This window comes from Chaetodon trifascialis, chromosome 11 (genome assembly GCF_039877785.1).
Source record: "Chaetodon trifascialis isolate fChaTrf1 chromosome 11, fChaTrf1.hap1, whole genome shotgun sequence".
NCBI classification, from domain to species: Eukaryota; Metazoa; Chordata; class Actinopteri; order Chaetodontiformes; family Chaetodontidae; genus Chaetodon; species Chaetodon trifascialis.
Window position 1 is genome coordinate 3,623,040 of NC_092066.1, and position 12,057 is coordinate 3,635,096.

At 43.6% G+C, this 12,057-nt stretch overlaps 1 non-coding gene across 1 annotated transcript; it reads left to right on the forward strand.

The window, feature by feature from the left end:
* Positions 1–87, forward strand: trnay-gua (transfer RNA tyrosine (anticodon GUA)). Its single transcript is given in 2 exon segments — positions 1–37; positions 52–87. It is a non-coding gene; the product is annotated as a tRNA-Tyr (tRNA).
* The last annotated feature ends 11,970 nt before the right edge of the window (positions 88–12,057 follow it).

Consider the following 12,057-nt stretch of genomic DNA (forward strand, 5'->3'; position numbering starts at 1 on the left):
CCTTCGATAGCTCAGTTGGTAGAGCGGAGGACTGTAGGACAAAAAGCTGGAATCCTTAGGTCGCTGGTTCAATTCCGGCTCGAAGGAGGCATCTTTTGTGGCTGTTACAGAGGCTTTTTGACATGAGAAAGTTTGCAGCTGTAGCTCAGCACAGTAACACCACTGCATTAATGAGGCTGTGCAAACATCACCAAACACATAAGTTCTGTCAGAGCATGATGTCTGTCTCTGCTCGAGGAATCGCAGAAGTGATAATACCCCGTGAATAGACGTTTTACTGCTAATATGAGATATCGAAACTTGTGCAGCCAACAGGAAGCGCCACTTTCTGGGTACGCTAATTAAAGCATTCACACTTAATATTCTTGTCTGCCTGAAAGGAAATGCTAAAAAACGGAATAATTAAACTGGAGTGCTGTGCTGTGTGCTGTCTTTTTCCTTGGATTATCGTGTAGTATGTTTTGGCACTTTTGACCTTCCATCCAGAGCCATCATTAGGTCGAAGCATGTTAGCATTGTCACCGTGAACATGCTCACATAAGCATTTAGCTCAAAGCCCCTTTGTGCTTACGTACAGCCCACAGAGCTGCCAGCATGGCGGTAGCCTCTCAGTCTGTTTTCTTTACAACCCCAAACTCACAAAATACTGGAGTTTGTCTTCACTTGAGCCTAATTATAACAATAACCCCATAGACGACCTAAAAACAACCTAACAGCTTTCTCAATAATGACTTTTCATGTGCTTTACTTTGCATATTTTGTATAAATGCAACTTCTTTCCAATAACTCTCTGATGGCATGTGTGTTGGTCCTTTGACCTTTTCAAACAGCACTTTCTTTGCTTTCTTCTATCACAGTGACAACAGCCAAAGGATCCTGGGCTCAGTCTAGCCAAGATAACCTGTATCAGCCAACTAGCGTTACCCAGCAGGCCTAAGATGAAGCTGAACCACAGGGTCATAAACTAGAAAGAGCGAAATTGCACCTTTTGTTTACCCACCAATGTTACACACAAAAGCATTCCTTGTACTTCTGGTAAGTGTAACACATTAGTAATCTCAGACTGACTTCAAATTTACATTGTAGACACTTTGCTAACGCTGTTATCAGAAGTAGCCTTGAATGAGAACATCAGGGTGCCTGTATAAGAGAAAATGAGCTGTTTACTTTTATGGAAAAATACCCAAACTCAGAGTTTTTCCCTTGATTTGACACAAATTCTAAGGTTGAACTGCAATAACTACAATGCAGCTGCCTTTCTTTTTTCCAGTCTATCTGCATTTTTACATTGAGTTTATATAATCTAATCATCTAATGAGAATGTCTGTCTTGCCTTGACAGGTAGAGTTTCTACACCTGAAATGACGGCCTGGGCTGAGCCAACTGTGGCATGCAGGACAAGAAGACGCAGCGATGGACGAAGGCCAAGAGTTGACTGAATTATCTGAAGAGTTTTCCTCAAAGCAGTCAAAGCTTAAAGGAGGTTGTTGTACCAAAAACACGACTGCAACCTAGCGGGTGCTATGATATTCTTTGGCAAAAACCCACGAAGCATTGTGACATTGCTGCACTGCATTGGCCAACCAAATTCATGCAAGCGCATATTCCTGAAGGATTACTTAGCTGTAACATAAACTATGCACTTGCACTGTTTAGCTGACAATCATTGCACAAAATTTAAAGTCACTGTTGCCATTGTCTGGAGTTGTAAAAGCCTGTCTTATAATAAAACATTGTGCAGTGTTTTGGCACCTGATAATCCTTCAAAATAGGCCTTTCTGGATCAATGTTTTACGAGTAGAGATGAAATGTGTTTAGAAGTCTGCAGCGTTTCTCCTGTTGGAGCACTTTTATGACCAATTGGACGACGTCCATATTTTAAAAGAACAAAATATGTTGTTTGGGTGACTAAACTACGCAACAATGTGCAAATAGAGTCTGCAGACACATAATCAATGCAGCAGCAGAGCAGTCTGCAGTGTTTAGCCTCAGTTTACATTATTCATGAGCTATTAGCGAGACAGACAGGCAGACCGTGACATTTGGCCCGTTCTGAAGCCCCCACGTCATGCATTGAGCTTCAACTGAGTTTCTTTGCATTTGCTGCAAAAGTAGTGGGTGGTGGTCAAGAACATGACTCATGAAATTCAAAGGGATTTTCTTTCTGCATATTTTGCTCTTATGAAAACCAAAATACGACCTCACTTCAGACTTCAGGCTGAAAAATCTCCAGAGTGCTGCCTTCCACCGTGTTTTCACTGGTGCAGAGCAAACTTTGGCTGATGCTGGACAGATATTAATTTGAGTTTTTAACATGCAATCATGATTTTAATGATAATTAAAACTTGAAATAATATCAACCGGTGACCATTTCATCCCTACTCACTGGTACTTAAGTCAACATAGTTCAATTGTAAAATATTAGCTATTAGCATGTTGAAGCGTTTGAAACAGAAATGAAATGTGATTGTTGCAATGACTAGTGGCTCATCTCATTAATATTAGTATAGAGGTTTGGAAACTCTACATGTCCATATTGTTTCTGTATCTGAAATCTATTTGCTGATGCTCTTAACGCTTTCCTGAGTCCTCCTCACTTCAGACTTCAGTCTTTTGCTGTGTGAAAATCATGGCGCCTCGGTTCTTGAAACGAATGTGATTTGTTTGTGAACGCTGTGGCCTCAGACTGGACTCTGTGCTGTGTGTTTGTGTGATCAGCGTCCGTCCAGCTGCTGCCCAGCAGCAAACTCTCCCACAGCCGTCAGGCCGCTTATCATCCCACGGATCGGCATGGTCCACGTTTGGCCGCAGATCGACAGGTGCTGCACAGTTAATACAGCTTTATTCTTATTTTCTAATGTGTGATGCTACACGCTAATCCTCTGAATTAAATGACAAAATAGTTAAAATAGTTTGTTGCGCTCACAGAAGCGTTGTGTGATCTGACGCCCTTACTGGTAGGACAACACTGTTTGTCTGTGTCGTCCAAAAGGCAAAATAAATCTCTTTTACGATCTGACAGGACTATGGTTGAGATTTGGTTAGGTTTACACAAAAAAACTAGGTTAGGTTTAAAGAAAGAGCGTGGTTTGGTTCAAAATGACTACTTTGTTAAGGTTTGGGGAGCTTTGCCATCATGGTTCCAGTGATATCCACGTGGTTAAGGTTAGGAATAGATGGTGGTCATAGATGTGATCAGCAGGGTTGAGACAACAGGAGGAGGTTCAAATGCTTGAAGATGTTAAGCGTTTATTCTCATCACAGTCTCACATCCACCAGCGCATGAGCTTTTTGTGTTCAGCGTAAATGTAATTAATAAAAAAAGACCACGAGGAAACACACACACACACACACACACACACACACACACACACACACACACACACACACGCACACACACACACGCACACACACACACACACACACACACACACACACACACACACACACACACACCCAAAGCCCTGCTCCAGGCTATGTTATGTAGCCAACGGAACGTGTCTGTCTGCCGGCCTGTCTGTCTGTCCGTCCGCCAGTCTGTGTTCCTGCATGTCTGTCTGGCTGCCTGCCTGACTGTATCTGTCTGCCTGTCTGTCACAGGTTGCCATTAATTTGCTGGATAAATAAATGTTTGAAAGTCTGCAGCTGACGCCTTACAATCCCTCAATAAAAGCCTGTCAGTGGTGGAAATGTTTTACATTACATTTGAGGCAGTTAGCTGACACTTATCCTGAGTGACGTTCAGTGAGTGATGAGTAAAATCAGCTTCAGTCTGTAGATGAACAAAAAGAAATAAATAAACAGGTCAGAGCCAGGTATGGAGATCAGGTCCCGTGTGACCAGAGAGAGATCATTTCGCAGCAAAATACTGGAAGAAATAAGACTTAATATAAGAGATAAACTAACATTCAGGCCACTGTGCATGAAGGCAAAGAAGAAATGCCAAAGATGCACTGTATGTGTGAAATACAGCACATCTCATTTTCTTTTTACTTTGTTTTCAGCGTTCAGGTGTTCGTTCACGGATGTATGCGTCCCCCTGCGGCGGGGCTCACTGGCTGTGTTATAAGCCTGAGGTGAAGGGAGGTGTCTGGGCAGGTTAACATCTCAAAGTGCCACTGTCAGCCAGCTGCCTGCTGCTGTCCTCCTGCCAAAAATATGACTCGCTAGCCCTGGCATCTCGCTACCTTCCAACGCAAACTGAGCCAAAGTGCTGCTGTCAGGGTGAAAGCTGCACACTGCAGCATGGACTTAGTTCCAAAATATAGAACGGAGATTTAATGACTCATACCAACCTCCATTACCATTTCAATGTCATAATTCAGGGTGCATTTTGGAAGGTTAGCTTGTTGATTAACATTCGGTTGCAAGCACAAGGCACCAAAATCATGTATTTGCTCCCAGTGTTGAGATACATAAACGCTATACAGCACAAGTATTATTCCAGATCACAGAACAAATCCCCCAGTATCACTAATCCTGTTTATGCTTTAGTTTCTGGAGCTATTTTAAGTGAGAAGCCACATATTCAAACTGTGCAGTGATTTTTGCGGTACTGGATATTTAGAGTTTTGGTGTCTGAACGTATATTCAGATTTGAAATAGTACGAACATTTAATTCTTCAGTGGGGATTCATCTCAAAACCAAAATTACGTTTTTAAAACATAAATCATCACATTCACATTACAGTTACAGTTTCTCTCACACCAGGTGCACAGGTGTGCTGAAAATAGGATTTCATTGAAAACAGTGTGGGTGTGTTGATAAATAATTGCTGCAAATTACCCCTGAATGCTTTTGATGATAAATTCCCAGACGTGATGAAAAGTCACTGAGCAGGACTGGAGACAGACAGCACGAAGGTTTGTGATCACATGAAGGGGTCTGAAGAAACCAGACAGACGCAAAAATCCACTTCCTGTACGTACGCACTCACAGTGGTTGATTTGTGAAACGTTAACAAAGAGGACGATGGTGGTTGAGACTAAACCTTGAATTATGTAGTTAGCAGCTGAGCAGGGTGTGACCAGTGCAGGTCACATGATCTGCTCTACCACAGGTCACATGAAAATATGACAGGAAGACTCCAGGCAGCAGTGTGTCTCCATGATCCAGCCGCTCTTCATCATCATGCAGGTGACTCTATAAAGTATACAGGCTACAGCAGAGTATAGAATTGAGTATTTATAGTACGTAATTTGGAGAATATAATAGAGAACGACAGAAAGGCGGGACTGAAAGTAAAAGGCACAATTACAAATCCGTCTGCTGCTTCAGCACCACGGACAGCGCCACGGATTTATCATAATGATCGGCCGATGTTTGTCGGTAGCCTATGCTAGCATTTAGAGGGCAGCTGATGGCTGATATGTAAGGCTGATGTTGTTTTTGTGGGATAAAACACAATAATTTAATAATAATATTAACAAAGGAGACAGGATTGCTGTTATGTAACACTAATGTTATTGTCTGCGGTGTTTCTGTTTGCTTGAATAGATCTTCAGACTTTACAATTACAAGTTGTCGTTTGGCAGAAGCAAAACGGCGTAGATATGAGATTTTCATACATCACTACATCACACGTCTTTCTGCAGTGCGCTTACTTTAAAGAAAAAATGTCAAGGAGCTGAACTTTTAAAAAAATGAGTGCACTTACCAACAGCATTTATCAGCAGTTTCTTCTTGTTTTGTAGGTTTGAAATCTTCCATAAATTAATTAAAAATAAGTCAATATTAGTGCAGACAGTAGCACCCGGCAGCATCTCTTTGTCTCTCATGTGTCTGCAGACAATTTATCAGCCTCATGAAAACAGACAATGCTGATTATATCAAAATGGTATATATATATATAATATTTCAGCGCCATGGTTGAGGCCAGAGATTCCAACTCGCACCACAAACCTGCAGTAGTCCAGTTCCAAATCCTGGCCCGTATCATCAAGATCCAGGACAAACATGGCAGGCAGACAGCAGTGATGTGGGTACCTGAGCAGAAATAAACAAAATCTCCTGGATTGAAAGAAAAAGTTGGCTGCTATTCAGTTCATGTTCCTCAGTAATTATTTGAAACATCTCAGGAACATTTTTCCTCGTGAAGTTTGAACATTTTTGTTTCTGTGTTTCTGAATCTCTCACGGTAACCTTCACCTTCCTTCAGCCGAGCTTGTCAGTGAAGGAAACACAGCGTCCTTTGTTGCAGATGAAAACAAATAGATTCAGTGAAAGGTCAGTTTCAGAGGACTGACTGTCTCACACAGCTGTTACAGTCTTTTCTATCTCGTATTTTTTAAAGATAATTGTGTGTTTGAACAGAAACATGTTTGCCAAATTGCCGCAGACCATGAGGACAGACTGTGTGTGTGTGCCTGAATAATTACATATCTTTTTGCCAACACTGTAAAGATAAACAGTGATGTCATTTCTCTACCTGGCCGTCTTTTTGCAAACCGTGGATCAGAATGCGCTTTGCACACACGCACGGGTTGTGTGTTTTATTTGCAGTTTGAGTCGCTCATCATCTCTTTATCTCACTTATTTACTCATTGTCTGCTTCTTTGTCTAAGCTCCAATCTAGTCCATGTTTTTATATGTGAGGCACTGAAAAGGAAGTCCTCAAAAAGAGAGTTCAGGGCATCTCAACAGCAGTGAAATTTCCAGAGAGACCGTTTACTTTGGATACGGAGGCAAACTTCTGTCCGCAGAAGCGAGGGGAAGCCAAAGGCCCACTGACCGCACTTCTGGCCCTCCTCAGCTGTGATGATGTGTGGTCTTCCTCACCTGCTCGGTCAGAACCCGAAGCAGAAAATGACCTCACTTGTTTGTCTAAGTGCAGTTTCAGATCTTTTGAATTTCACACATGCTTTTCTACGTTCCCAGGGGGATGAACGAGCATGAGTTCATGTGTCAGAAGGAAAGTGGATTTTCATATGATGTGCTGCCAGTTTCACAGATGTCAGATTTGTCTGGAGATGGTTCTTGTTAAACTTCTGTCAGATTTGATCTTAGACCAATGTGAGTTCACAAATAATAAAGCAAAGGAGGGAGTTGGGTGAGGTTGTGTAAAGAGCAAGAAAGTCCATGTATTGAGGAAGGTGTTGGATGGATGGATAGAGCTGTCACTCACTGTTTGTGTCCTGTGTGAAACTGAGAGCTAACGTCAAGACAACCAAGACATAAAAATCAAGACAAAACACAACACAAGCTCTCAGGCTGAGAGGCAGCCAGATCGGCAGTCCCCGCGCCAGAAGCCTCTCTTCTGGATCTTTTAAGTGCTTCAGTCCCAGGTCAGGTGCAGCTCATTCAGCAATCAGATGCAGCACACCTGGGCTGAGCTAGGACAGGTGAGGAGAAGGGAGAAGCTGCACACTGCAGTACAAACGCTTCACGCCTCCCTGCTACTCCCAAACTTCCTCTTCATCCTTCAAGCCCACACACACACACACACACACACACACACACACACACACACACACACACACACACAAAGTGCTGCAGTCGTAACACCTACAGTATCTGTAGTAACTCTGAATGCGCTCATTTCAAAATAAAACTTCAATTACTCTAAAAACAGACTGTCTGGAAAAACTTCTTCATGATTCCAGTCAAAACTCACTTCATGACCACCCAGTTACACAAATTAAATTCACCACATTACAAAACCACGGCAGTCACAGACTGCCGTTTACATGTCAAGAACAAACCGCATCTTCTCCTGTAACAGAATTAATGAATTAGCTGGTTTGGGCTAAAGGCTGTGTGTGCAGATCCAATGCACTTACAATGCACTCCTCTGGCAGGGGAGAGGACGGAAAAGAAAGGGGCGAAGGGAAGAGAAATGGAGACTAAAATAAGAGAAGGAGGGATCGAGTCAGAAGGCAAGAGGTGAAATAAATGATGATGAAGATGTCGGATGCCAGTGTTAGGAGATATTTCAAATTATAAAACAAGGAAGGAAGAAGAGGAGAACAAGAGGTGGATGGAAGAAAAGGGGGGGGGAGAGAAAGGTGAGGAGAAAAATTCTGAAGTGGAGAGGTGAAAAGATGAGGATAGACATGACAAGAGGAGACAAAACAGGAGATAAGAAGGTAAATCCGTACAAGAGGAGGTGGAGGATAAAGGCACAAGAGGTGAGGAGGGGAAGAAGGAGAGTGAAGGAGAAGTGGGCTGCTGAGAGGACAACACCAAAGGTCAGGGAGAGCCAATCAGGACCGCCGGCATCCTGCTTCCAGCCTCACTCCATGTGTCTGATGGGAAATCCCACTGAGAAGCCACTGACCTTGAACAAAGAGGAGAGAGGAGAGACGGTAGACACTGAGCGACTGAGAGAGGAGGGAAAGAAAAGGGAGAGTTAGAGGGCTGTATGGAGGGAATAGACAGAGAAAAAGGGATGGAGAGTGAAAGGAGAGCGACAGAGGTGAAGGAGGCAGAGGGCAGGAAGTGCTTACATAAATTTACATTATTGCATATGGATTTTACAGGGCAGGTGGAGCCAAGAAGAGCCGAGAGGCACGAGGAAGGCAGAAAAAGACACTCCTGTCCTGTTTTATCTGCACCTGCATGATATTTTTTAGTGAAATTGCCTCTTGCTAATTCCAATAAATAGTGTTTTGTTCGGGTGGTAAATGCTGCTTTGTCCTTCAGTTTCCACATAAAAATGACGCCAGTCTAACTCGTGCAGCTTTGAATAAAGATAAAGATACACCTGAGAATGCAAGTCTCCGCTCTGTCGCAGGTAAAGCACAGAAGAAGTGACTGAAACATTAACTGAAACAGGAGGGATGTTTTTCTTTCCCTTTCCCCGATAAAACCACCACAGAGGAAGACGACACACACACACACACACACACACACACACACACATCTCTTAATTTACATTATACATGCACATGTCCACGGAGTCCTTCCCTCATGATTCACATTAAGTCATTCATAATAACTGCTGAAGTTGTCCAGGAATGCAAGTTTAAAATGTGTGTCAGCGAAACAGGTTTTACAGACTGTGTGTTTCATTGCTTCTTTTGTGCACGTGTGATTTGTTCGGCCGAAGGCTCGACGTCTTCTTTAAAGAGGAGGACGCTAAATTGAATTGAGTTTTCCCTCTTAAGGCCACGTCGTCCTCGGGTGGAGTTATTTCAGCGGCTTTGTTTGGGTCTGAATAAATTGGAAAGTTCTGTAAAAATCCTCCGTCAGTTGAAATAGAACGAGTTACAGTTGTCATCACAAATTTCATTAAGCAGCCAGTTATCTAGTACACGCAGAGGCGTGCACGTACATGTATCTTAGTAATAACTTTTACCACACATGCAGAAACAGTGCGTTTGTGCTCGCCTCCTTTGACTGATTCTCCTCTTTGTTTACGGCTCATTAGCATTGAAAAGGGCTGGGCTAAATGCAGCTGGGGGCAACAGCACATTGGGGATTATTAGTCCATTTGTTGATTAGGGAAGTTAGCTGCAGTCTCACCACAAGACTGAAGCCAGACGAAGAGATTACATGCTGGGTGACGACGAGCCAGACGCAGCAAAGTGTGGCACTGGCACACACTCGCAGAGGCCGCAGCAGCTAAACGTATTGGCCTGTTAAAAGTTAGTAAGGGAAATGGATAAAATCATAGGATTTACAATATATTTGTGTAGCAATTATGATATTGCAATAGAAAGAAAACTATGTGAATAGGTTGAGAAAAGTGAATGAGAAGCTAATCCAGGTGCAAAAATACCAGACAACCAGGGAACTTCACAATGATGCAAAAATCCTGTTCATGCACTTGTTGCCATAAAGAATCATAAATCTGCTGAACTAAAGACCTCATCCATTTCAATCAGGTTACTTAACTTTGTTGATGGTAATCAGACAAAAACTGCAGATTTCAGATTGATAGAGATTTCTTAGAACGTGAAGGAGGGGCTGTACCGACATATAGATGCAACGGAAAATTCTAAAAGCTAAAACACCTCGACTTCTATAAATCTCGCTGTTGACGTACACCAACCGCGATCCATCAGAGTAATTCAACCATTAACCAGGCCGCTCACATGCGCACAGCACGTCTGCTTATTGTTTGATTTAGGACCCTCAGCGACGCACTCGCTCTCTGGATGTCTGTGTGATAGATGTGTTCGCCGTGCAGGTCAGTTTTTCCCTTCTGCCTTTGCTCAGAGTTGAAAAGTTGCCCCCCCTTGCCCCCCCCCCAACGACCCAGGTATCTCCTCACTGAAAATCTGCTGCGTTCAAGATGATTTAAAGAAATATATAGTAAAACTACCAGACACACACACTGTAACTAGCTCTGCAGTATATGCACACACACACACCTCTTCATTAATAAAGCACAAACAGTCTTGCCCAGTCCTGCTCTGAGGGATTGTGGGAGAATTTGTGGGATGGGAGCTCTCTCCTCAAACTGCTGAGATGTGCATGTGTGTGCTCTGTCCAGCCCTCTTCCTTCCCCTGCAAACCATCCACATCTCTATTTCCCTCCCTCGATCTTACTGTCTTTTTCAACGTCTCTCCCTTTATTTGTCTCCCCATCTCTCTCTCTCTCACACACATTCAGTCCACATGTGGTTAAGTGCCTATCGTCTGTTTCCTCGTCTCGGCTGAGCGTTGGAGCCGAGCCCTCGGGGCACGGCTGTCTAATGAGCCGCTGGCTGCTCTGCGTTTGTCCTGTCAGAACAGAGAAACGACCTCGCCGCGTTTGCGCTGAAGCCATGTTATCTCTGTGGGGAAGCTAGCCGGAGCTGCAGCATCTTTAAAAGGATTTAGTGCAGCTGAGCGTGAAATCCCAATCTCTCATGGAGGATATCCTTCTTTAAACAGATGTTAAAACCACATCCACCTGGAAGCAGGGGTGCATGGTCACCTGAGGACTTATCTGTCTGTCTGCAAGCGGCTTGGTTATTATTGATTGTTTATTGCACATAAAGCAGACATATAGCTGAGAATATGTGCCGGCAATATGGACACAGCTCAGGATGCATCAGATGGACTTTATCTTACATGTTTGAAGATTTTTGAAAATGTCAGGTGTTAAAAAATAAGTGCAACCTCATTCTTAGTCCATTAGAAAAAGCTAAAACGGTTTCCTAATAGCCCAAATTCTCTGCATTGCTCTGCGTCTGACAAAAGGCTAAAACTGTTTTTATTTATTTTCTGATCCAGATAAATGAGCTTTTGACGCCTTGTGCAGCTGCAGCCAAACCAACTGAAGCCGGTTCATTCTCATTTTGGCTTTTTTCACCAGATGCTGACATTTTGCACAAATGTAGACGGGTTGGGTCATTTCCAAAAGAGGCACAGTTGCTGCAGTCGCCATGATGAAATCATTGTGGTTTTCTCTGGTGGGCCAGAGTGCACATACTGTACCTGTGAGCACAGCATCAACAGCATGGAGAGGCTTTATTGTTCATGTGGTGCTAATGTGGGTCTGACGACTCCACATAAAATGTTCCACTGGCTGCGACTGACACCACTTCACTCTGAATACATGATGCTGCCAGCTAGTTTCAGCTTTTTATTCCTCCACCCTGCACCACATGGAAGTGATCAGGCATCAGATGCGTCTCTGAAGAGACAAAAAAAGGATGAATCCCAAAGATATTCTACCATGTTAAGCGCAGGCATCCGTCGTCACTGTTTCGGCTTCGTGTGTTTGCACATAAGTCTGATGAATAATGGAAAAACACAAGCCTGAGAACACATATCGATGAAGAGCCGAGCATGTAGGAGGTCTGCTGCTGTCGGGATGGAGCAGAGGGAAGGAAGGAAGCCGTGACACAGACATCAGCGTGTTGCTGTCAGCGCTCTGCGGCGTGTGTCGGCTCAGTGCCGAGGGAGAGGGGAACCCCGCTGAGAGGAAAGTCCACCGAACAACGCATCACACACACGAGCGTGACTCTCGTGTGTGTGTGTGTGTGTGTGTGTGTGTATGTGTGTGTGTGTGTGTGTGAGAGAGACAGACAGAGGGAAGGAATTACAGAACTGCTGCTGCTATAATTCATCACAGCTCTTCATGGTGTACTCCTACACACTGTTGCGCTCTGTGGGTATGATGTTCA